Genomic DNA, 25000 nt, shown 5'->3' with positions numbered 1-25000 from the left:
CACATTGAGAACATAAATCGCTACTTGTAACTGCTTTGAATTTCCTTTCCTTGCTCTTTACATCTTCTTCTTCTTCTTCTTCTTCTTCTTCTTCACGTTGTTCTTCTTCATGCTGTTGTTGTTCTTGCTCTTTCTCCTGCTCCTCCTCCTCCTCTTTTTCGATTTTGCTTTTGGTCAGAATCGTGATGTATAATTTTTTCACCTGATTAATTCAAATGCTCAAATTTTTTCTTTTTTTTTTTCCTTGTGTAGAGCGTTTTTTGTTTCCCTCTTTCCCTCACTCCCTCGTTTCCTTCCTTTATTTTTTTCTCCCCCCAGGCGGTGTGTGTACGCACTCGTCCAGTTAAAGGTGAATGCAACGCTGAGGGAATGAGTGTGTTCCGGGAAGTGGGTTACAATGTGATGCACGCAGCAACATTCTCCGCCACACCATGCTCGGTACTGCAGGGAAGAGGAAGCGGCGTCACCATCATTACCATTGCCATCATTACCACTCCCACGATTACTACTGTACCATGCACCGCCGCCACCACCTCTGACTACGATCACCATTTGCAGTTTAACTGTTCTTGCTGCTACCACTGGGAAGGAAAAGAGACACGGAGAGAGGGAAAACACACTTGAAAAAGGCAGACTACAAGTGCACAGCAGGGAAGGATTGGATGTAATGTAACCAAACCTCGTAATGTAACCAAACCTCATTTCCATAACACTCTTTCTAAAAACCCTAGGAGTTTTTACAAGTACTAATTATAAAAGCTACAGAGATGGTTATATAGGTTTACATGGGCGTTTTATTCCTACTGACAATGTAAAATTCTTATTAAACTACCATTAGGAGCTTAAAAGCATCCTTGAAAGCCCCATGAGCTTCCAGTAGAGCCTGTTAAGAGTGGTCGGGATAAAACGCCTAAACGTTTAAGGCATATTTTCTCATTTCACTTTGCTTTCCCTCCTTCAATATACTCAATCAGCCACCAAACCGTGCCATGAACACCCGGTCTCTCTAACCTCCCCAACTGTTAAGCACTGTTATGTTGATGAGTCAGCCCTCCTAAACACAGGAACCAATCATAACGCCAGTATAGCCTGAAGCGTTCGCCATGCATCAGGTAGGCAATTCTCTGAAAATGTGACGCCTCCTCCATAGCTATGTTACGATTATTAAATTCACGGGCACGGTTTTACGGTAACGTCACGAAATGGGAGCAATCAGATGTATTCCAAATAAAAACACACTTTGGAGGTCAAGAGAGGAGATTCACTTCATACCAGTCGTCGCTACCTTCCTCCTTTCTACATAAACATTTGTCCATTCTATTTACAGAGGAGAAAGACTGAAGAATCCAAATTAAATCGATGTTACATGTCAAGGGAGGAGATTCACTTGATAGCAGTCGTCGCTAGCTCCCTCTTGTCTTTCTACATATCCCACACAGTCTCTTCCTCAACCTCCGTCACCTCTAAACTTCTTCCCTAATACATCCATCGACCAGCACACCTCCACCTCCACCTCTTCCACCTCCACCTGCCAAGTCACACTACCGAATGACCTCACAGGTAGTCCGACCTTTCGCCCTTCCTCTCCTCGTCTCTTCACTATTTGTTGCCAAAAAGTGATTTCAGTTTTCCGATTGACGTCAAAAAAATAATAAAATAAATAAGTAAATCCATGAAATTCTGAAAAATTAAATGCTCGTCAAAATAAATAAGTAAATATATAAATGAATAAATAAATAAATAAATAAATAAATAAATAATAAATAAATAAATATATTAGGGAAAATGAATTACTGGTGAAATGAAATATCGCAAAATATAAATATGTTAGAGAGAGAGAGAGAGAGAGAGAGAGAGAGAGAGAGAGAGAGAGAGAGAGAGAGAGAGAGAGAGAGAGAGAGAGAGAGAGAGAGAGATAAAAAAAGGAAAGAAAAAATAAAAATAGACGAAAAATGACAGGAGAAAAGAATAAAAGAGAAGGAAAGGAGGGGGAGGATAAAGCAGGGGAGAAAACACTAGGGAGGAAAAAAAAAATGAGACAGGAAAGATAAGACGAGGAAAGAAGAAGAAAAAGAATGAGTAGGGAGAATGAAAAGAAGTAGAGAGAAGAGAAGAAAAATAGGAAAGGAGAGAGAGAAAAGAGGGAGCGCATGAAAGTATAAAGAAAGAAAGAAAGAAAAGAGAGAGAGAGAGAGAGAGAGAGAGAGAGAGAGAGAGAGAGAGAGAGAGAGAGAGAGAGAGAGAGAGAGAGGAAAGGAGAGGTGAGTAAAGGAAGCTCAGTCAATATTCACAACAGCACCGGTGAAAACTAAATATGAGAGTAGACAAACAAATACTACAATCGGAATATGTATCCTATGTGTGTGTCTTTCCTCGTACATGCACCTACACGTTCCTAAGTCCCTCATGGATTTTTCAAGCGCCCCACGAAGGTTTCTCAAAGGCAAGGGAGTTATTTACGCGCCATGACACACCTCTTCTAAGATTTGTGAGGCAAAGAACCAATGAAACTGTGATTAACTGGGCGACTCTTCACAATTTTATCAATAGAAAGGAAGGAAACTGGAATAAAAAATGTGAATGGTTTGGAAAGTGTAGGTGTTTAAGATTTTTTTTTTATGGTTTTAGTGATAAATTAACAATATTTCTATGTTACTAATAGGAGAAATACTCTCGATAACACGACTAATGATCTCTGTTGCCTTTGAAAATATGCGCAATGGGAGCATTGTTTGTGAATGTGGCCAGTTGTTGCGGCGCCAGTCAGTCAATCAATCAGTTCTTTAAATATGTGGTCGTTGAATATCACAGTTTTTATGATGATGTACAAGATTACTTCTGCGTGGTTCTCCAAAACTGTACGTCACATGAGACTGTTGCAATGTTGTCCCTCCTGAATGCCTGGGGTGACTGACCTTTCTACACATGGCGTTCATGAAGTAAAGGCCACGCGCAGTTTTGTTGTTTGTCCTTATTTACAGTCATCGCCCTGTGCTGGCCAATGGGCCGTGACTTATTGGCCATTCATGCCGCTGATAATGATGCTCGCGTCATTTCATTCCTGGTTCAAAACTTATTTCAATTGATATGTTGTTTTCCACTGAAATACTGAATTTTCATAACATATTGTTTACTATATTCTTTGTGAAACATTTGTGACTATATGAATAATACACACTGTTTCTTATTATCAAAAAAAATATTTTTCTCAGAGAGAATCTTGTGATGAAGTTATGCCCTCTTATTTGCAACAAAACTGAGACTTACATAAATTGTGTTGGATCAAGCAGCGCCAATGTATACACGGTACGCAGCAGAGTCACGCAGCCTCAGGTCCTAAACACTTACAACTTTTAGACTATAAGACGATAACAGTGTGATGCATGCCATACACTGTACTGCTGATGCAACAACGAACATTTGGTAAAGTCTGCTCACCCCTCACGTGACTCCCAGCCATGACGTGACACACAGGCAGCGACACAAGGCTCCCTGAAAAAAGAGAGACGTAAATGAGAAATTACGAGAACACGTTTCTGAAAATAATAAAAATTTGATTATGAAGCTGACAAGGAGAACATGATGGCGAGGTGACGGTAAGCACATTCTTGGATAGTGGGCAAGCAGGTAAGCAGAGAGAGAGAGAGAGAGAGAGAGAGAGAGAGAGAGAGAGAGAGAGAGAGAGAGAGAGAGAGAGAGAGAGAGAGAGAGAGAGAGAGAGAGAGAGAGAGAGTGTGTGTGTGTGTGTGTGTGTGTGTGTGTGTGTGTGTGTGTGTGTGTGTGTGTGTGTGTGTGTGTGTGTGTGTGTGTGTGTGTGTGTGTGTGTGTGTGTGTGTGTGTGTGTGTGTGTGTGTGTGTGTGTGTGTGTGTGTGGGAAGGGGAGGGAGAAGGAAAGAAAGAGAGAGGATGCAAGAAAAAATTCCATTACTTCAATTGTTGGCTCCAGTGTTTCCAGCAAAGTGGGTGTACTCCCTCGGAACGTGCGTGGGATTGAGGTCTTTGTGGAAAAAACAGCTGAGAAGAAATAACAATCAAATTCGATCCAGCGTAAAGTGAATGTGAAGGTTCCTTTTCCAGTATTTTTAGGCTGTCATCAGTGCCACCACAGATCCCAGTGCCACAGAAAGAGATGTATACAGGTGCACAGATATATTGATTCTCTCTCTCTCTCTCTCTCTCTCTCTCTCTCTCTCTCTCTCTCTCTCTCTCTCTCTCTCTCTCTCTCTCTCTCTCTCTCTAATATAACCCGTAAGCACCGTTTGGCTAAAGACAATTTAACAAAGAGATGCAGATGCATATATACATATACATGATATATACAGATATATACAGATGCATGAAAACATTAATTTGTTCTTTCTCTCTCTGTCTTTCTAATATAAGCCATGAGCTCAGTTTGGCTAAAGATAACCAAGAAAAAAAAGAATTAGGCGCTGCAGATACAAAACCACGTGCTTCATGAAGGGAGGAACTGATAAAAACCCACAAGGATATCACCAACTCAATGAAAATTCTTGCAATGTCTCCCGGGCGGACCAATGAAAGAGCGGGGCGTTTGAACATCAAGATTTCACAAAGGGCAAATCGGGAAGGAGTAGCTGCGAGAGTGGAGACACCCCTGGAGGTTCCTTCCTTGTGACAGACGCTGGCAAAGTTATTGTTTACGTTTACGAGTGACGCGGGGGACGGAAGGAAGGGATGCGTCTGTTCGTGCCTGACTTATCCTGCTGTTTACTGAGTGTCTTTGTCTCAGTGCTTTATTGCAGGATAAAGGGAAGAGCTTGCTTATCATATCTACTATAATATTTTACTCCTCACTTTTTGTACAAGACTCCACGAAACTCATCGCTAGACAGCATAGTGATGTGGAGAGTGGCGTGATCTACACCGCGTCTTCGTCTCCAGGGCGTGACAGTAAGCCCGTGATGGAGGCAAGAGTGGCGGGCGTGTGATGGGCGTTCGTAGCGGTGTTTTGTCATTTGTTAAACTCGTCCTCGGCAGCGGTCACCTTTAATTCACAGCAGAGGAGTAGCGAACGGAACGAATTGTGCACTGCAACATTTGAACGATATGCGAGAAAGTTTGTGTGGGAAACGTTGGATCCCAGAGCAGCTCACGGTGAAGTCTTAACCTTAGGGGAAGTCCATAAGGAAGTCTGTTTGCTGCGATCCAAGTGAAGCATTTGTCTGAACACATGATATGGATCCTTAGGGTGAAGTCGAGGGTGTTTTGACCTCAGATGAAGTCGACAAGAAAGTTTGTTTGCTGTGATCCAAGTGAAATAAGGATCTCATATTCTGATCCTTACACATTCCTCACAGTATGTAAAAGTAACAAGATCTTTTTTTTCAGACTCCTTTTTTTGCTAGAACAATACAAAAAAGGTAGTAATATCTAATACTAGTCTTCCCTCTGTAAGAATTCGTCTGGAAAACACGATACGGATTCCAGGGCCGCTTAGAGTGAAGTCAAGGTAGTTTTGGCATTAAGAAAGTCGCCCAGCCATCTAGAGACCTGCTGTGTACGCGCACGTGTATAAACTACGAGGATGAAACCATATCCCTAACTCAGCAGTGGAATACCTGCTGCACCTGTCCAGGAATCTGAGGATTACGTATCCAGGTCAAGACAGGCAGCGTACAGCGTCCCTACACCTATCCGTCTTCCACCATGCTGATCCTGTACATGGTGTATGTAATATTCTGCATCACGAGACCTCGCTCCACTCTCTCACATGAGTAATGATACAAAGACACGGAAGATGCGGGCGACTGCTTTCCTTGAGTAGACAAACACATGGTCGGATACTACATCACTGTTGTTTTAATTCTTAACCTTAACTCCTTCATTTATATCCACGGAGGGACAGTTACACGTGCATTTACTAACTTCTCATGTCTTAAAATCGCGTGTCTCGAAAGAATGCTTATTTCCAAATGTCAAGAAGGTAAATGTTGACAGTTATGATTTTTTTCTATATAACCTGGATGACTAAGGCAACTCAAGCACGTTAGAATGAGGTCAATGAGGTTTGTTGCAACTTAGAGAGAGAGAGAGAGAGAGAAAGAGAGAGAGAGAGAGAGAGAGTGTGTGTGTGTGTGTGCGTTATTCCCACGCTTCCCTGCAAACTGATACTAGCGAACACAACAGACCTATCAATTATTATTCATTAGCGTGTGTCCTTCGACTGATGTCCCTTCCTTAGAAAACACCACACAAATTATTGCAAACACCTCACACAGCTCGCAGGGATGGGGGACCTTCCAATCGACCTCAGCTGCTAATACAATACATCTTCTTTATTCCTATGGCTTGTTTACATCGCATATTTGGACAGCTGGGACGTGTAATGTGGAGATAACAGACTTGCAGGAAAGACTTTTACTAATGGCTCTTGAAAATGTGTGTTTAAGTTTCAGTCCATCCACGTACTTTTAAGATGCCACCTCGTGTGTGTTTCTTTGGGTGTATGCTGAGAGAGACACATTAAAACACACACACAGACTTGCACCAAAGCCTTTTACTAATGTCTCTTGAGTGTGTGTGAGAATTTTTTTTCATCTACGCCTGCTAATTGAAGATGCCACCTCGTATATGCTTCCTCTTCTGTGTGGTGAGGGATACACACACACACACACACACACACACACACACACACACACACACACACACACACATGCTGCCGCCTGACGCGCCTCGCCCTACCTGTGCCACCAGACACCACAATAAGATAACGCCCCTAAAGGCGCCACGTACGGACCGGTACAGACTCAGTGCGATTCCCACCATGGTGCGAGCCATCAATCAGTAGTCTCTTCTAGATTTGACTTACCTTTAGGATTAATGTCAAGTATTTCCCCACCCCCAATGTACATTTTCAGTTTGTTGACTGCCTAAAGAATAAACCGTTTATTATTATTATTATTTATTATTATTATTTACACACACACACACACACAAAGTACACTAAAAACGTATTTCTTTAACTACATCGCATCTTACATAGTGGCGGGAGGGAATTTATAATGGCCACGTACAAATTCCTTTTAAATAAGCTCGCGGAATGTGCTATGAAGGACGGAGAGAGACGGGGAGAGGCAGCAGGAGGAAAGCATCTCATCTCCTCCCTTCCCTTCTCCGCGCCTAGCCAAGGGTGCTCACCGCCTCCACTGAGAGAGAAGACGTCAAGAGCAGAATCTCTCTCTCTCTCTCTCTCTCTCTCTCTCTCTCTCTCTCTCTCTCTCTCTCTGCTAACTCAAACAGCCTCGCCTACCGCTTCAAAACCTGCCAGCCACGAGCTACCACAGCGGTGAACAAATACAAGAACAAGCGACTGAATAATTAAACACTTGAGGCTGTAACCTACAGACACACAGCCACTCTCGTCCTCTCGATCATGAGCCTCGTGAAGACCTTCGTGCTGACAACAATTCCCCGGGTGATTTTTGGACTTGCCTACGATGTGTCTCCTTTACGGATACACACACACACACACACACACACACACACACACACACACGGGTCCTGTTCCACCGCCCATATGTTTTTGTTGTAAAGTTTCTCGTTATTTTTACGGGATCTTTCTTCTTTCATATCAGGACAGAGTATATAGCATCTACTAAGTGCCTGATTGAAGTTTGTGGTTCATTTTTCGTTTTCTTTTTTTTCTTTTCTTTTTTTTTTCTTTTTTTTTCTTCTTCTTCTTCTTGTGTTGTTTTATGGGTGAAGGATGCCAGCTAAGGACACAAAAATGGGAAGAAAACTCGCTAATTGGCAGCTCAGAGAAATGGAAAAAAAATAAATGAATAAATAACTAAAAGAAAATATAATTAAAATGATCAGTTTAGATACGGAAGCGCTTGTACAAAGACTTCCATACACGCAAGAATACAGTATATAATTATGTGCCCGTGTAACCCCCACAAATAACCTTTAAAAAATAAAAAATAAAAAAATAGAACATGCTTTTCATTATACCTCGCTGATACTCGGCATAAAATCAGTCCAAAAAAAACAATCTTAAAAAAATAAATAAATAAACCACATTTTTATCATATCTCACTCACAATCAGCACGGCATCGAAAAACAGGAAGGAAAATAAAGGAAGGGTCACGGAAAATGAGACGGGAGGCAGCAGGTGACGGCCACTGGCGCAGGTGTCTCCAATACACGTCAGGACACGATTGGTCAAAGAGAGGCGAAAATAATGACTCATAACCGTCAATCTATCGCACGCTAACGCTGACTTTGCATATTTTAGACTCTCTCAATAACAAAGCAATTATTTTGTATAAACTTGTCAGAAAAGCTTTTGTAACTACCTGGGATGGCACGAGAGAGAAAGTTTAGTGCCGTAAGGGCGTCAAAACACCAAAGGTAAACTAACAAACGAAATTAAGGTCGATTTATACTCAGGTTTACAGGAAGGTATTAATTAAGTGGCCCTTTCCAGAATCTACTTCAATAAAAAAAAAAAAAGTTATTTTTATATATACTTGACAGAAAAAGCGCAGATCTGGACTGGTACGAAATAAGCTTGGTACTGTAAGAAAGTCAAAACACCTAAACACAACTAACAAACCAAAATGAGACCAATTGTTACTCAGTTTTGTGTAGAAATATCAGTTAAGTAGCCTTTCCCTGTTCTTTTTCCAGCTATCTTTGTGTTTTTATTCTCTTGGCCAGCCTCCACTCGACATAAGAAGAGAAATGGAGAAAACAAAAAGTGTGACAGCAGAGGGCCGAGCAATGCTGCCTCAGCGGTCCTCACACTCCACTCGACCACCAAACGCCGTCGCCACTGAGGTCATAAGGAAGGCGGAACTTCAGACGAGGAGATCAATAAACTTCTGCTGGAACCATCAGCCCCTTCACCCGCCGCGCTGCTTTACGAGGCACGAGAGCCTTATGCACAAAGCCCAGAATTATAAGTTCCATTTTTCAGAGTCTATCGTGCTACGTGGCTCAGACCCGATCGAGTGGAATTTAACAAAAGAAAAAACTCCTTTACCTAACCTGTATGGGGTGAGCGACCAGGCGTGCCATCGTGTAGAGGCATTGTGCAAGCCACGGGAGGCTGGATAGGTTGTATATTAGAGCTGTATTTAGAAACGTTTTGCTCTCTCTCTCTCTCTCTCTCTCTCTCTCTCTCTCTCTCTCTCTCTCTCTCTCTCTCTCCACGATTAACTTTTTGATTCATGCTTTTGACTGCGGGAGCAAATGAATTCGATAACGTTAAAGCTCCTCACAACAGTAATCCCCACATAGATAGTGTGCCAAGTAAAGTCCAGCGCAAATAATGTTAAACATACACACTGCAGCCAAGAAACACAATAGCTTGACTCAAAGCGCACACGACGTTCCCTTACTGGCTAAAACGAGTCTTGAATTTACGATGGGGTTGACAGACGGACGACCCCCGCAAATACTCCGAAGCTGGCCACAGAACGCAACTGTCGTGACGCCGCACCATCGCCGCCGCTCGCTGGGACTTCAATGTATGCAATGTAGTTATATCCATCAGAGCGTTTCGGCTTTCACGGCAGACAAAGCCAATCTAATTCCTGGTTTCTCCGTGTATTACTGTCAGTTGGGTCCTCTCCTGCTGTGTCTCCTCGCCTTCTTTCCAAGTAAAGTATTCATGAATCAAGTTGTCTGCTCTCATGGAATATGCACGAGTATTGTACATGTTTGTATTTCTGGTTAAACATTCACTTCCTTTCAACTAGGCGCCTGCGTACACACACACACACACACACACACACACACACACACACACACACACACACAGACACACACACACACACACACACACTTGCAACTCTAACTTGACATTTCTTTTAGATCCGGCATGTGGGAGGGTATTTCTGTTGATGAGTATGTCACAAACTTCAGATTCTTAACATTTAACGATCCTTTTTTCATATACCCGTCATGCCAGTCAGTTTCTCCTCCTCGCGGCGCAGATAATGCCACCACGCACCCCACACTCTCCTGACGGCGCGCCTGAAGGAAGCAGAAGGCAAAGCAGGAAGCAGAGGACGCGGAAAAGGATGCTGTTACATACGTGCGGAACATTTTGATAATAATGATACTATTACGCTGTTTATCACTAAGGCAGTTGTTACACTTGGATTTCACTACAGGGGGCTTAGGTGGAGAGGTGGAATTCAGAGAGATATAAAAACTATCACTAAAATCATCAAAACCTTCTATAATATCGAGTACATCCGCTAAACAATCACTAAAATCACTTCCACTGGAGCCATTGAAGATGTTGTTGTTAAGATTTGGCGCTTAGATTGTTTGAGGACACAGTCTTTTGCAGTCTCCTCGTTCCCTTCCTTACAACCCTCGACCTTAAACCTCCGTGACCCTTTTGTTGTTTGGTTTCCACGTTCGTAAGTAACATCAGTGTTCGATCTCAGCTAGCACGAACAAAGGTATTACACATTAATGCACTTATAAAAATTTAATTCATGTCCACGGTAAATGTTTGACCTTCATATTGACTTGTGATAAAATAAATATAACCTGTGTGTGTGTGTGTGTGTGTGTGTGTGTGTGTGTGTGTGTAGTAATGTATATATTTGCCAGGTTCACTTCCATCCCGCAAGGCACACACAAAAGGATATACTAACTTTACAATAGTCCCTCCATCCCACAAGTCACTATTAGAAAACGCTTAAATCTTTAGGAGTAACAAAACTATTTACATGTATGTGTATGTATGTATGTGTGTGTGTGTGTGTGTATGTGTGTGTGTGTGTGTGTGTGTGTGTGTGTGTGTGTGTGTGTGTGTGTGTGTGTGTGTGTGTGTGTGTGTGTGTGTGTGTGTGTGAGGATTGGAGGGCAGGCAGCGGCGAGGACTGGTATCGATGACAGTCGTATCAATCAGTATTTACACACGTACAGCGGCATCACTCATCTCTGGAACTCTGACATGCAACACAAACCTCACCCTCTGAGTTATGAGGTACATGTCCCTCTAACGTGTGGGTGGGTGGGTGGGAAGAGAGGGTGGTTTTGGTAGGTGGGTGGATGGAGTATGGGTGGTGATGGCGGTGGTGGCGATGATGATTATGATAAAGACAACAGCAACAACAACAACAACAACAACAACAACAATATCAACAGTAGTATGTAAACTTTGGTGATAGATAAGCATCACAACAGCACTGCCGTAAATTACATTTTTTACACAGAAATAAAATAACAAATAAATGAATAAATAAAAAAAAAAAACACCAAGACATCCCTGAAAAAAAAAAAAATAAATAAATAAATAAATAAATACCTTGAAACCTAACGCATTGTCCTAATATTTGCACAAGTGGGTGGGATGAAACAGCGCCAAGCCAGCAAGCCTCGCCAGTGAAAGAGATGCACCGCACGAGGGTCACAGGAGCACGCTACTTATCCCATAAATTGGCACTCTACAGCCGCGGACGCCCTCCCTCCACTTCAAGAGTTACTGCCGCCGCCACCGTGCCAGCCAGATACAGGGCGCCCGTGGGAGGCAAGGAAGCAAAATGAAACTTATAGCAATAGTTAAGTTTACAGATATTACTTTTCATTGGTCTATAAACACCGTTGCTTCTGTAGTGAACCTGCCATGTTTGTGGTATACGGGATGTAACAATGACGATATAAGCAAAGTTCTTAGGGGCAATAATCAGAATAGGACAAAAAATAACGGGTTCTAGCTTGATAAAGTTCGATTTAAAACAGATATAGGATGGAACTGGCTTACAAATAGCGGTAGAAGAATGGGATAGACTCAGTAATCAGGTTTTCATTATAATGTTGAGTCATTACGACAAATTTATGAATGAGGATGATAGGTAGAAATGCCACGAGTAGACTTGACGGTTTCTTGCAGCTTACCCCTATGTCCTTGTGCTGTGGTGGTGGTGGTGGTGGTGGTGGTGAGCGTCGAGGTGGTGACAAGTGGTGATGGATGTGATGTGTGATGTATGGTGATGCGCAGTGTGGATGATATTTTCCTTGTCAGTGTGTGTGTGTGTGTGTGTGTGTGTGTGTGTGTGTGTGTGTGTGTGTGTGTATGTGTGTGTGTGTGTGTGTGTGTGTGTGTGTGTGTGTGTGTGTGCAATCCTCGCCTCGCCCTCAGTACGGTACTGAATTTGTCAAGAGGAAGTGACGGAGGAGAAGCAAGAGTCACCAGAACACACACACACACACACACACACACACACACACACACACACACACACACACACACACACACACACACACGCACACACACACACACACACACACAACTTTTGGATAACCGTTTTGAGTGAGTGAGAGGAACTGGCACCTTCAGTTGGCATTTTTTTCATAGCCTTTTTGTTGCCCTAGTTAGGAGTTCCCTTTTACACACACACACACACACACACACACACACACACACACACACACACACACACACACGTCTCCTTCGCAAACACTTCCTCCCTAGTTGATTATCTCTCCTCATCTCATCTTCTCATCCTGACTTCCTTCTCTCCACCTCCTTCCCTCCCCTCAAAAGAAGGAATTTCGTAATGTATGCAAAATAGAAATTACAAAGATTATCAAAGACCACAGTACGTGTGGTTGAGGGAACGGCAAGAGGAGGAGGAGGAGTGACGGGAAGATGGGAGAGGATAGGGTGAGAGTAGGTAAGGAAATGAAGGAGAAACGAGGGAGTAAGTGAGTAACGAGTAGGTTAGGGAAGGAGGGAGAGGAAAAGCAGGGGATAGGCGGCTGCTACGTGGATGGCAGGATGGTTCCGTCAAGTTAAGCTGAACAGACCACGGCATGCAATTTCATCTCGCTCACTGGTATACATCTAGCTCCTTCCCTCCTTTCAGTACTGCAGCCGCTGTCATTGTGGGCAGGGCAGGGACTTGCCTTATTCAGGTCACACACACGCACACACACACACACACACACACACACACACACACACACACACACACACACACACACACACTCACAGGTGATGCCTTCTCCCTTCTGAACGTCCCTTAAAATTAAAAAATACAAAAATATATAAGTTGAAACTCCTCCCTCGCTCACGTACACATCACACACACACATAAAAAAGCAGCGGGTGGGGTGGAGCGGAAACCTACGTCATAATTACGTGCGGTGTCAAATTTAGAGTAATTTCATAAGCATCCGTCACGCCAGAGCAGCACTCATCTCCACTCGCCTGCCGCTAACGATCAACAACTCATCTCCTCTTAATAGTTGTGAGAAATTAATCGTCTCAATACCCATCGTGATCCTCGCCCTCCCTGCCTCCCCTTCGAGTGCGTGGAGCGACAGCAGCAGGCGGGCAATTATTACAAAGGGAGGGAGACAAGAAATACAGCATGCTTGCCACCACCTGCTTACCCGCCGTGCCCTTATGAGCAGGCAGGGCGTCACGACACTTCACACTGGAGCTTTGGACTTGCTTTCCATCTGTCTCCTTATAAAGCTGACACCTCAATGGTCTCTCTTGTTTTCAGTTTTACTCTTGACCAAAGCCAGAGCAAAAAAAAAAAAAAAAAAAAAAAAAAAAAGAAGAAAACGATTAATTTCTTTTCTTCCGCTCTTCTCTTTGCACATTGCTGAATATCACAGGAAAGGTAGAGAGGATGAGAGAGAGAGAGAGAGAGAGAGAGAGAGAGAGAGAGAGAGAGAGAGAGAGAGAGAGAGAGAGAGAGGAAGACAAAGACATGTAAATAGACAGGATAACATAAAGCAACAACTTGACACGTAGGACTTCACACTTCATCCACGTGACTGCAAGTTGAAGAAGGTGGAGGGACATGATCCACCAAGTCACATGACGCGGCACTTCGGTAAAGGTCATCACGTCTGTCGCCACGCCCGTCACCAGTGCCACGTCATATCATGCAACACGTCCCCCTCCTGTCAGTCACCCGCCAGTCTCACGCTCTTGCTCGTCCTTAACCCTTTCCTTCCGGCGCTTAAATTATTTTACCGTTTTGTATGACAGCTAAAAATGGTAAACCTAGAAATTGTCAGAAAATTGTTTGAATACTAATAATTATTTTTTCTTTGTTATTCTGAATACAATGATATACTTTGTAGCTCCATGTGACCTCTCAAAGTTGAGTTTATGCCTTATAAAAGATTCCTCCTCCTCCCGCTGTGTGATCCGTCATCCAGAAACAGCCCGGAGAGCGATGACGCCGCGCGCACACACACTCTCTCTCTCTCTCTCTCTCTCTCTCTCTCTCTCTCTCTCTCTCTCTCTCTCTCTCTCTCTCTCATCTTGGAGGGGAAATTGTACACTTCCAATGAGAGAGAGAGAGAGAGAGAGAGAGAGAGAGAGAGAGAGAGAGAGAGAGAGAGAGAGAGAGAGAGAGAGAGAGATTTCATCCCTTTTCATATCAAGTTTCAGGCAAATAACATTCTCTCTCTCTCTCTCTCTCTCTCTCTCTCTCTCTCTCTCTCTCTCTCTCTCTCTCTCTCTCTGACAAGTTACCTTGTACCATTTTCTTATAAAATGGAAGATAATAAAAAATTATCAATAAAGAATGACAGGTATGATGTCTCTGTTGTGATAAAAGAGGTGGATCCTGTAAATCATTTTGCGAGTCCTCACTGATGTCTTTGCTTTCTTCAGTTTGTTCTTCTAAATATTCAGTGTCAGTGTCTTCAAACTCAGAAGCAGTGGTAAATACATATGTTGTGTCCTGCTCCATGGTGAGTTATGATCTGAGATCCTTGGCTCTTATCAGGCTGTCTCTTACCACTCATCATGGTGCTTTCCACCCGGCGAGTGCTTTCCACCCGGCGGGTCGCTGGGGTTGCCAAGTGTTGCCCGGAGAACGGGAAAATAGCTTAGTTACCGCTAAATTTCCAGAGCTAGTGACAACACTACATGTGGAAACATGCCAGACACTTCCACTCACACCATCTGACTCGAGAAACTGCGCTTGGACCTCAAAATTGAGGCGCGAAAATTCTTGATTACCGGTATGATCGCCGTCGTTACGGACGCATTTTTGCAATCGTATATATACGATTGCCGGAAGGAAAGGGTTAAAAGGCCAGTCACACACACGTCTATATGGTCTATGTACACGCAGCCAGTCACTCGCAAATCCAAACATTTGTATAAATTCGTGTGTTAAAAATGAGACAGGCTGGGATGGTACTGTACGAAAACTATATTGTGAAATGTAGAGAGAGAGAGAGAGAGAGAGAGAGAGAGAGAGAGAGAGAGAGAGAGAGAGAGAGAGAGAGAGAGAGAGAGAGAGAGAGAGAGAGAGAGAGAGAGATTATGTGAGCATGAATTGGTTGGTGTTACAAGAGAGAGCAAGTTGTGTAATGTGGGACAGACGTGAGGTGGGCGTGAATGGAAGAGATGTTAGTTGATCAAACCAAGTATTAAAACTGATGACAGATCTGTGCACACTGCACTGCCTGGCTGGATTGTGGTGGCCACACTAACGCTGCTACAGGATGTCATTAAGACTGCACTGGGTGAAAGAGAGATACTGCAATTAAGTACAGTTATGGAGAGTTGTGAAAAGTTATGGACACACACACACACACACACACACACACACACACACACACACAAAATAGTGAAACAAACAGACAAACTAGACAGAGGTACAGCAAACAAATGAAGCAATCGAAAGTAACAGCCACTTATAAGGGAAACAACAACACGTCATGCATTGTAATAACACTTGATGGAGGAAAATAGAAAAAAAAGTTCCCAAATCATGAAAGTAAACTCATCGAACTAATTTCTCGGCTGGAGTGAATGGAGGGAATGAAAGGGAACACTATTACACCACCAATAACTTTCTTTTTCTTTTTTGTCAACTAATGGCATTACATACAAGAAAAGTTTGATGATGAGGAGAGAGAGAGAGAGAGAGAGAGAGAGAGAGAGAGAGAGAGAGAGAGAGAGAGAGAGAGAGAGAGAGAGAGAGAGAGAGAGAGAGAGAGAGAGAGATGCATTACCACTGTGTTAACGATAACATGAAACAACAATTTTGCTCGCCTTCTGTGTTCACCTTTAACACGATGGCTTTACCTGGCCACGACCTTCCCACCTGAGCTGAAACAGGCAGGTAATGAACGCACGATTGTCCAGCGAGAGGGTGACGAGTAAATGAGCTCCAAACTGTTAGTGGAGGGAGGGCGTCTGTAGATTAGAACGAGGAGGGTAGGGGAGTGGTATGGGGAAGAGGAGAGGAGTGGTTTGATTGTATCACATCAAAGCTAATCGGGAAGTCAATAACATGCAATGGTTTGAAAATATCCACGGTTTTCTCTTTGCCTTTTGTTTTCAGCTTTATTTGCTTTATTTCGGTAATTCAGTCAGAGGAGACTGTGGATCTTTGTGTGTGTGTGTGTGTGTGTGTGTGTGTGTGTGTGTGTGTGTGTGTGTGTGTGCGCGCGTGCGCGCCTTAGCTATACCACGCAATTTAAAACAACACACTCGTTCGCGTTCTATTTCGGCGGTCCAATTTGCGTATCGCCGCCTCTGCAGCTTGAATGAGTCGGAACCCAATACGTTTCCGCCTCGCTTTCATCGGCTTGCGCCCCAAGAGCGCCGCGCAGTGTTACGAAGGAAGGTCACGCGTCGCCTGCCTGCACGAGGCGGAGTAGCGGCGTTCACACCTCACTACGCACGTGCATGAATGCCACCATTGCCTGTCCAGATAGATGCATCAATACCCAAATTTTTGTCCGCCAACAGGTATGAGTTAGTGATGAACAAAAGTTGTGTTTTTATTTTAGCCTCTGGTCTGACCCGCGCCCTGCTGAAGCGTGAAAGAGCCACAGGACCAATGCGGAAAGGCCGCCGCTCCCCTGGTCTGTGCCCTGCCAGAGCGTGACGGAAGGCAGAGAGCCGCCTTGCTCACTCTGCTGGCCCGTGACCGCGACATCTCGAGGCTTTCTCCAATAACGGTCACTGCAGCAGCGCGATGCTGAATGGTGTCTCAGAAACAAACAAGACAGACACGGGTGGATTTGAAGTTTCCCAAGACGAGACGCTACACGGAATGGATTTAATCTCCGCAAGAGAAGCAGCAGGATCAATACACTCTCAATGTACCGATGTACGCGCACACTATGCAGTTCCTTGCCAGCACGAGGAACCTAACACTGAATTACTGCATCTCTTCCACTCCAGTATGAAGGAATCTATGCACAGCCAGGCGAGGTAGCGATGCAGTCTATCCACAGCCAGGCCAGGCGAGGCAGCGATGTAGTCTGTTCACAGCCAGGACAGGCGAGGCAGCGATGCATTCTGTCTACAGCCAGGCCAAGCGAGGCAGCGATGCAGTCTGTCTACAGCCAGGCCAGGCGAGGCAGCGATGCAGTCTGTCTACAGCCAGGCCAGGCGAGGCAGCGATGCAGTCTGTCTACAGCCAGGCCAGGCGAGGCAGCGATGCAGTCTCGCGTGTATCAGGCTTCATATTCCCCTTGCCTGGGTCTCGCCGTCACCTCAAAGATTAAACCGATTCTCTCCACCATTTCAGGGAGGCGCTGGCTCAGTCTTCTGATCGTGCAGTCACGCCGATTCGCCGCCACTCTTACTCAGCCGCCCCTCGCATCCCTCAGCCCGGAGACCCCCGCCCCCCCTACGTCACCCCACAACCAATCTTCCAGTTTGGGAAATATGCAGAATGATACGTGTTTCAAAACGTGAATAATAAAGAAACGCGAATATACGCCAATGCATATATTTTTGAATTTCAGAGTGTACTTCTGTAATATTTCTGATGATATACGAGGAAAAATATCTACGTATAAATAAACAACAATAGTGACAAAAAGATAGACGTATTTTTTTTTTTTTTTTCGTACGTGGGAAAAATGAATGAATAAAATAAAACAAAATCCTGATGAAAACACGGCTTAATATTGGTGATAGAGATGCAGGCAAAAATATAAAAATGAAGCTTATGTGAGGTAGAGAGTGTAACGTGACGGACGCGGCTCACTCATTGCAAAGCCAGGGAAAAAATAAATATTTACACTTCGAATTTCACCATATCTGTTGACTCTGTTACTGTCACCACCACCATTACTACTACTACTACTACTACTACTCTCTCTCTCTCTCTCTCTCTCTCTCTCTCTCTCTCTCTCTCTCTCTCTCTCTCTCTCTCTCTCTCTCTCTCTCTCTCTCTGCTACATGCCGAACAATAAATAACTAAAAGAGTGAAAAACAGTATATTGATTGCAAAGGGCGAGGCAGGTGAGGAGTGAAGGTGAGGAACAGGTGAGCACTGATTACAGATTACTTGTCTGGAATGAGTTATACTGGTGAAGATTGTCCCCTGCTCCTTCTCTTCCTCCTCCTCATCATCATCATCATCTTTCTCGTCGTCATCATCATCATCACCACCATCATCATTTTATCTTCCTCTTTTCCGCGTCCTAGTCCTGATTTTTCCCTTCCCTCCTCCTGCTTCTCTTCGTCGCTGTTTTTCTTCATTTTTTTTTTTCTCCTTTCTTCTATTTTGCCGTTCTATTTTTTTTTCTTGCCAATTTTTTTTCGACTTTTTGCTCTCATATTACACCAGTTTCTTTCTCTTCCTCCTCCTCCTCCTCCTCCTCCTATCCTCCTCCTCCTATCCTTTCTCTAATACAGGCAGTTAGTGAGAGTTAGTGAAATCAAACCACGCAACAACAACGTGGACGTCAGCTGCTGTTTGTAATCCTTCCTGATCCTTCAAAATCCCTTGTAATTCTTCTCCTCCTCTTCATCTTTCTCCTCCTCCTCCTCCTCCTCCTCCTCCTCCCCCTCCACCTCCTTTTCATCTTCATCTTCTTCCTCCTCCTGCTCCTCCTATTACTACAACTACTATTTATCATAATCCGCGACCTCCTCTTCTTTCTTTTCTTCTTCTTTTTCATTTACCTGATCCTTGTCGTTTTTCTCTTCCTGCGCTGCCACCATCACCACCACCACCACCACCACCACTACTACCACTACTGCTATACCATTACTCCTACCTACCCTCTCCCCGAAGCAAAGAGCAGACGGTATTTGTAATCATGATAAGGCTCCTCAGTATTGTAGCGCCGCTCATTCCGCGATGCTCTTATGTTTCTAAATGCCGGATGTATTGGGTATCTGATTTTTGCTATTGTTGTTGTTGCTCTTGTTGTTGTTGTTGGTGGTGGTGGTGGTGGTGGTGGTGGTGGTATTGTCATCATCAATATCATTACTGGTGAAAGCTTTGCATGACAGCGAGGGATGGTCCGGCTTGTCTCCGAAACTTTCGACGAGAGAGCAGACAAAGCCATTTAGATATTACCATTACGTAATGAAGGTGAGGTCTATGAATAATTATGGAGATATCTTATTAAGTAAAGTAGATAGAAATGAAGCCTGATGCTATGAGACCTTTTTTTTTTCATTTTCGCGTGAATGAAAAAAAATAATCAAAAAAGTTGCTTCATTTACTGTATTGCCGCACTCCTACGTGAATTGATTTAATTAATATTGCTTTTGAAAAATAATAAGTAATCATAATAGAATATTGTGAGACCCTCGGATAGGAAAACAATGAGGGACAAGATTACTGCCATTCATCTCCTTCTCTCGTGTGTATCGTTCTTTCTGCATTCAGGTAAATACTCTCTCTCTCTCTCTCTCTCTCTCTCTCTCTCTCTCTCTCTCTCTCTCTCTCTCTCTCTCTCTTTCTTACACAATCCCTGTGGCCACGTCCGTAATCACACCTTCCCTTTCTGTGCAATATACTTCCCCCGCCTCGCCAGGCTTGAATGAAGGCGCACACACACACACACACACACACACACACACACACACACACACACACACACACACACACACACACACACACACACACACACACACACACACACACACACACACACACACACATTTAATACTCGTATATTGCAGCCTATCACGTCACTGCTTTCCCTTAGTCCCCTTCCTACCTCAACTGTCCCATGCACATCCTCATCATCGTCTATCACTGCTACTACTACGACTACGACTACTACTATTACTACTACTACTATTCCTACTTTACCTATATAGAAGACATGTTTGCAGAAAAAATGGATGAGAAATAGCAGAGTAAAAATTGCATACTGTTGCCTTGACACTAGCGAGCCTTCCCTCTCCCCCTCTCCTTAGGGACACACACACACACACACACACACACACACACACACAGATAGATAGATAGATAGATAGATTTATTGACCACAACAAGTGATTACAATTACAACAGGACTCAGAGGATATGGTCCATAAAAATACTTTCTTTAAAAATCTATAAATGACTTAAAACGCAACACACAAAACGCCCATTTATACAAACAAAAGCATAAAACGCCTATAGCAGATCAAATTATCTTATACACATGAATTCCATAACATAATTCCATAACTCATGACAAAATTATGACACTCATGACACACCATAAAGCACATGGTACACCTAAAACATACTACACAACACATAAAACATTTAGAATATGAAAAAAAACCGGACGAAATACATCACATATGAAACGTATAAAATACATAGAACAGAATAAGTAGAACACATACCGAAAACGTAAAACACATAAAATATATTAAACAAAATAGAAACATACATGAACCATGCATTTTTCTTTCATTACTTTAATCAACTCGTTCACAAATATGATAAATAGGAAACATGAGGTAGAGGAACCATACAACATAAAACACAAAAACCAATAAAACACATCAAATACACACAAAGTACATTAGATAAATCAAACTAAAAACAACCATAAATGAACTATAATACATAAAGCTACTAAGACAAATAAAACACTTCAAACACACTTAAAAGTACATCACACATGAGGTAAAATACAACAATATAATATACTCATACTCGTAGTTACTTAAATATTTCTAAAATTTCATGGATTACTGCACATGCCTCATGATTGGAGATGTTATCATTAAATAGATCTTCTAATCTGGTGATATCATACATCTGACGAATATTTTCTGTGAGTGGACAAGCTTCAACTACATGTCTTTCAGTCTGCACTTGACCGCAGGAACACAAACGCTCCTCAACAGGGAGGCGGCCACGGCCCCTCCTGTTCCAGCGACCGGTCTCCACTGCCAAGCTGTGTCCACATATACGGAAGCGTGTGAAGGATATGCGCTGGAATTCATTGATTACATGTTTCGTCTTATAGATATCATGTAGTGTAAAATGCGGGTTGATTTCTTTATATACAAGGCACCGTGATGAGTTTGAGGCAGTTATAGCACTGTGTACCTTTTCAATTAACGAAGTCATGCTGGGAACTTCATTTTCCAATAATTCTTTAATGAATTTGCCTGTGCGAGTGTTTGCTTGTGTTGTACTTGTAATTGCGAATGACAGTGGATCATCAGGCATAGTGGATCTTTCAGACCACATTTCATGGAAAAACTTATGTTGTTTATATCTGATAAAATCTGGAAGCGATGGGTAGCCAGCCTCGGCATAGCATACTTGATTTGATGTCGTCCTTCTCACTCCTAATAGTTGCTTTAGTGACCAGTTGTATAATTTAATAACGGGCTTAATATCGGCACACACCCAGGATTCGCATCCATACATGAGCGACGACATCAATGCGGCATCAAATACCCGCCGCTTGACAATGAAAGGCACATCGTTGTTCTTTGTAAGAAAAGACACATATTTTAGGACATGACACAACTTATTTTTAGCATGGACACTAACAGACGAGGACACCGAGCCGTCACTAGTAAAGGGTGACCCCAGGTAAACATAACTAGTACAGTGTTCCATCACTAGTCCCTCCACACGGATCGGCTCCGCGTCCCCGTCCTCACCGTTAATTACAAAAAACTTAGTCTTGCTGTTATTTACAACCATGCCATATTCCTGACAGAACTGTTGGAGAATCTCAACCTTTTTAATCATAGTGTGTCTAGCCGTTGACAGTATCACAGTATCATCCATGAGTACCAATATATGTAACCACACACACACACGCCACCTTTCCACCATGCTCATCGCTACACCCTCAGCACCACAGCCGTCACACCTCCACGTTCATCCTACTACTACTACTACCACTACTACTACTACTACTACTACTACTATTTCTACTACTACTACTACTACCACTACTACTGCACACTTTCCTCAGACCTCAGCCAGCCCTTCCCCTCTGTGAGCCAGACACAAGTGGTGCAGTGTGCGTGATGGGGTCTCGCAACTTTACAACTATTCCTCTCGTGTTGACCTTGAACGAGAAGGGTTTCGAGGGTGTAGGTAATGATGAGAGAGAGAGAGAGAGAGAGAGAGAGAGAGAGAGAGAGAGAGAGAGAGAGAGAGAGAGAGAGAGAGAGAGAGAGAGAGAGAGAGAGAATAAACAAAACAGACAAGGAAGATTTAACAGGATTACAACCAGTGACCGGGATACACACGCATCATCAGCACAAGAAGGTGTTGCTCTAATAAGGCGATTATTTCCTGTGGGTTCTTATGCAGAATTATCACCAGTGCGAAGCAGGAAGGGTCCTAGGAAAGTCTGAGGGGAAGGGAGAAAGAAAGGTTACATTATCACGAAGAAAAAAGATGCTTCTCTTATTTTGTTGTGGTTCCAGGAGGGGGTGAGAACAAAGAAAGACACAAAGTCTGAGAAAACTACGCCTGATGAGAGAGTAAGGCGCCGTGAAGGTCGGAGACGCCAAATAATTGCAACGGAAGGCAAGGCTGCCACAAACACGTCAGTGACACGTCAGCCTGTCGTCCACCACGCCCTCACTGAGGCTAACGAGCCACTCAGGAGCTGCTGCAGGAGACGGACAGGCACCGGTGTGTTATATACCTGGGATTGGGGCGACTGTAATGACGTGAGGCGAGGCGAGAACAGGGCGCTAATACCCGTCTTCCCGCCCGCCTCCCTTCCTTCCTGTGTGCATGACTGACTGACTCACTGAGCGCAAGGGCATGCCAACACTTGCACGGCTACACGAACCAAGTCACTAAGTCAGGAGGGTCACCAACTTGATAATGAGTCATGGTGGTGAAGGGGACGCACCTTCCCTCTTCCGTCCCCCCTCCTCCCTGCCCCCATTATCCCTGCCCCCTCCTTCCTCCTGGACACAGTGACTCACACATAACACACGGCCGGAGTTGTGAGGTATGATTCAAAGCCTTGCCATGCCGCTGTGCTGTTAGAGTTAGGCTGAGTTATGGTGGCACAGCCGGCGCGCCATGCTGGAAAAAAATATGACCCGAGGGCGACCAGAGGTGGAAAAACGTGGGAGAGAGGGAGGGAGGGATGGAGAGAGGGAGGGAGGGAGGAATGAAAGGACGCACATTCATAATGGTGTCTTTTTTCAGACCCTCACCTCGATCTTACTCGTTCCTGCATTGCGCCTGACCAAGGTTCTATTTAAAACCTGTGGTCCGTAAAATCACCTACATGTGTGCCTGTGTGTGTGTGTGTGTGTGTGTGTGTGTGTGTGTGTGTGTGTGTGTGTGTGTGTGTGTGTGTGTGTGTGTGTGTGTGTGTGTGTGTGTGTTATATTTAGAGACGATGCCTTCCCTTCCCTTTCTTCTCTATAGAGGATGCAAGACTGTACCTGTATGTTCCTTGCCTTCCCTGCCGCCACTACACAGCATTTAACACTTTCACTACGATACGAAACATTTAACAGCCCCAGAAGTAATGCAGAAAATCTTTATAAGCATCTCCAAGAAAGAAAGGAATGAAAAGAATAGATTTTGCAATTTCTACCCAGTTTAGAGATCAAATGTGGCTGTAGAAGAAGTAAAGATGTCTCACAGTGATCAGTAATTAAGGAAAGGTGTACCAAATAGCAGTTAAGAGGTTAATACTGTGCCCCTCGTGACTGTGCTCAGTTCGGTCATCAAAGTGTCAGGCAAGCGTCTCTCCCTCCCCTCTCAGACGAATGGTAGCAGTCAACGTGATAGCAGCTCCTCCCCTTGCCTCCATGCCTTTGGCCGTCGCTCGTAATTGGTGGTGATGTTTGGCGGCAATGAATTTGACTGGAGGCCGCCGTATGGAAGTGAGGCGGGGCATGTCCGTCAAGTTAATGCGAACAGGCTGTGTGGGGACACCAGATCGATCTGGACTACCACCCCTGTATGTTGTTCATGTGTTTGCTTGTCTGTCCTACATCATTCGTGTTTCTCATCTTTAGCAACACACACACACACACACACACACACACACACACACACACACACACACACACACACACACACACACACACAGACACACACACACACACACACACACACACACACACACACACACACACACACACAGACACACAGACACACACACACACACACACACACACACACACACACACACGTACGCACATATGAACACAATCCATTACGTCAGAGAAGCAAAGCAAAAGATAAGTCATTCTTTGAGCGAGCCAACAACCACAGCGGAGATCTGAGGAGAGGTTTATGACAGGGAATGGAACTGTTACTGGAGGCAAGAAGAGCGCAGAGTATTTTTCTATAAAGATATGTACCTTTAATTAACCTTAAGGAAATTATAACTTGACTCAGTTTGAATTTTCTTTTATTAGGAGTAAAATTTTCTGGTTACGTACGAAATTGTGGTTTACCCCGATCTTTACCAGTGTCTTCAAGGTTATGACGAGGTAAAGCGAAGGATTATTAAACACGTCTATCCGGTAAAGATCCTTTCATACCAGGAACACTGTCATTAAAGATGAAGGATTCCTTGAAGCAGCGCCACCCGAAGAGGAGCGGCGGGGAAGTGACTCCCTGCCTGGTTCGGTATCCTCTCCTACCTATGACCTGGACTCTTTCAAGACGGAGATTTCAGAACACTTCTCATAATAATAGATAATCCTTTAGATTCTACAATTTAGGTACTGGCACGTTCAATTTAGCAGCGTTACGTTCACTTCAGTTCCAGCCTCAGTGTTCTCCAGTAATGGTCTAGAAAGAGACAGCC

The 25000-nt window shown here is 43.8% G+C and overlaps 1 long non-coding RNA gene across 4 annotated transcripts in view; it reads right to left on the bottom strand.

The window, feature by feature from the left end:
- Positions 1 to 25000, bottom strand: part of LOC135098710 (uncharacterized) — a 98177-nt gene that overhangs the window by 24387 nt on the left and 48790 nt on the right. For 3 of the 4 annotated variants that reach the window (XR_010267292.1, XR_010267294.1, XR_010267291.1), the window contains exon 3: positions 3439 to 3492. The exons of the other annotated variant lie outside the window; for it this stretch is intronic. This is a non-coding gene — a long non-coding RNA (uncharacterized LOC135098710). The remainder of the gene's footprint in view (positions 1 to 3438; positions 3493 to 25000) is intronic. 4 annotated transcript variants of the gene reach the window in all.

Source organism: Scylla paramamosain, unplaced genomic scaffold (assembly GCF_035594125.1).
Source record: "Scylla paramamosain isolate STU-SP2022 unplaced genomic scaffold, ASM3559412v1 Contig76, whole genome shotgun sequence".
Lineage (NCBI taxonomy): Eukaryota > Metazoa > Arthropoda > Malacostraca > Decapoda > Portunidae > Scylla > Scylla paramamosain.
The sequence above is the reverse complement of the archived record's forward strand: the minus strand, read 5'-3'. Positions and strand labels throughout refer to the sequence as shown.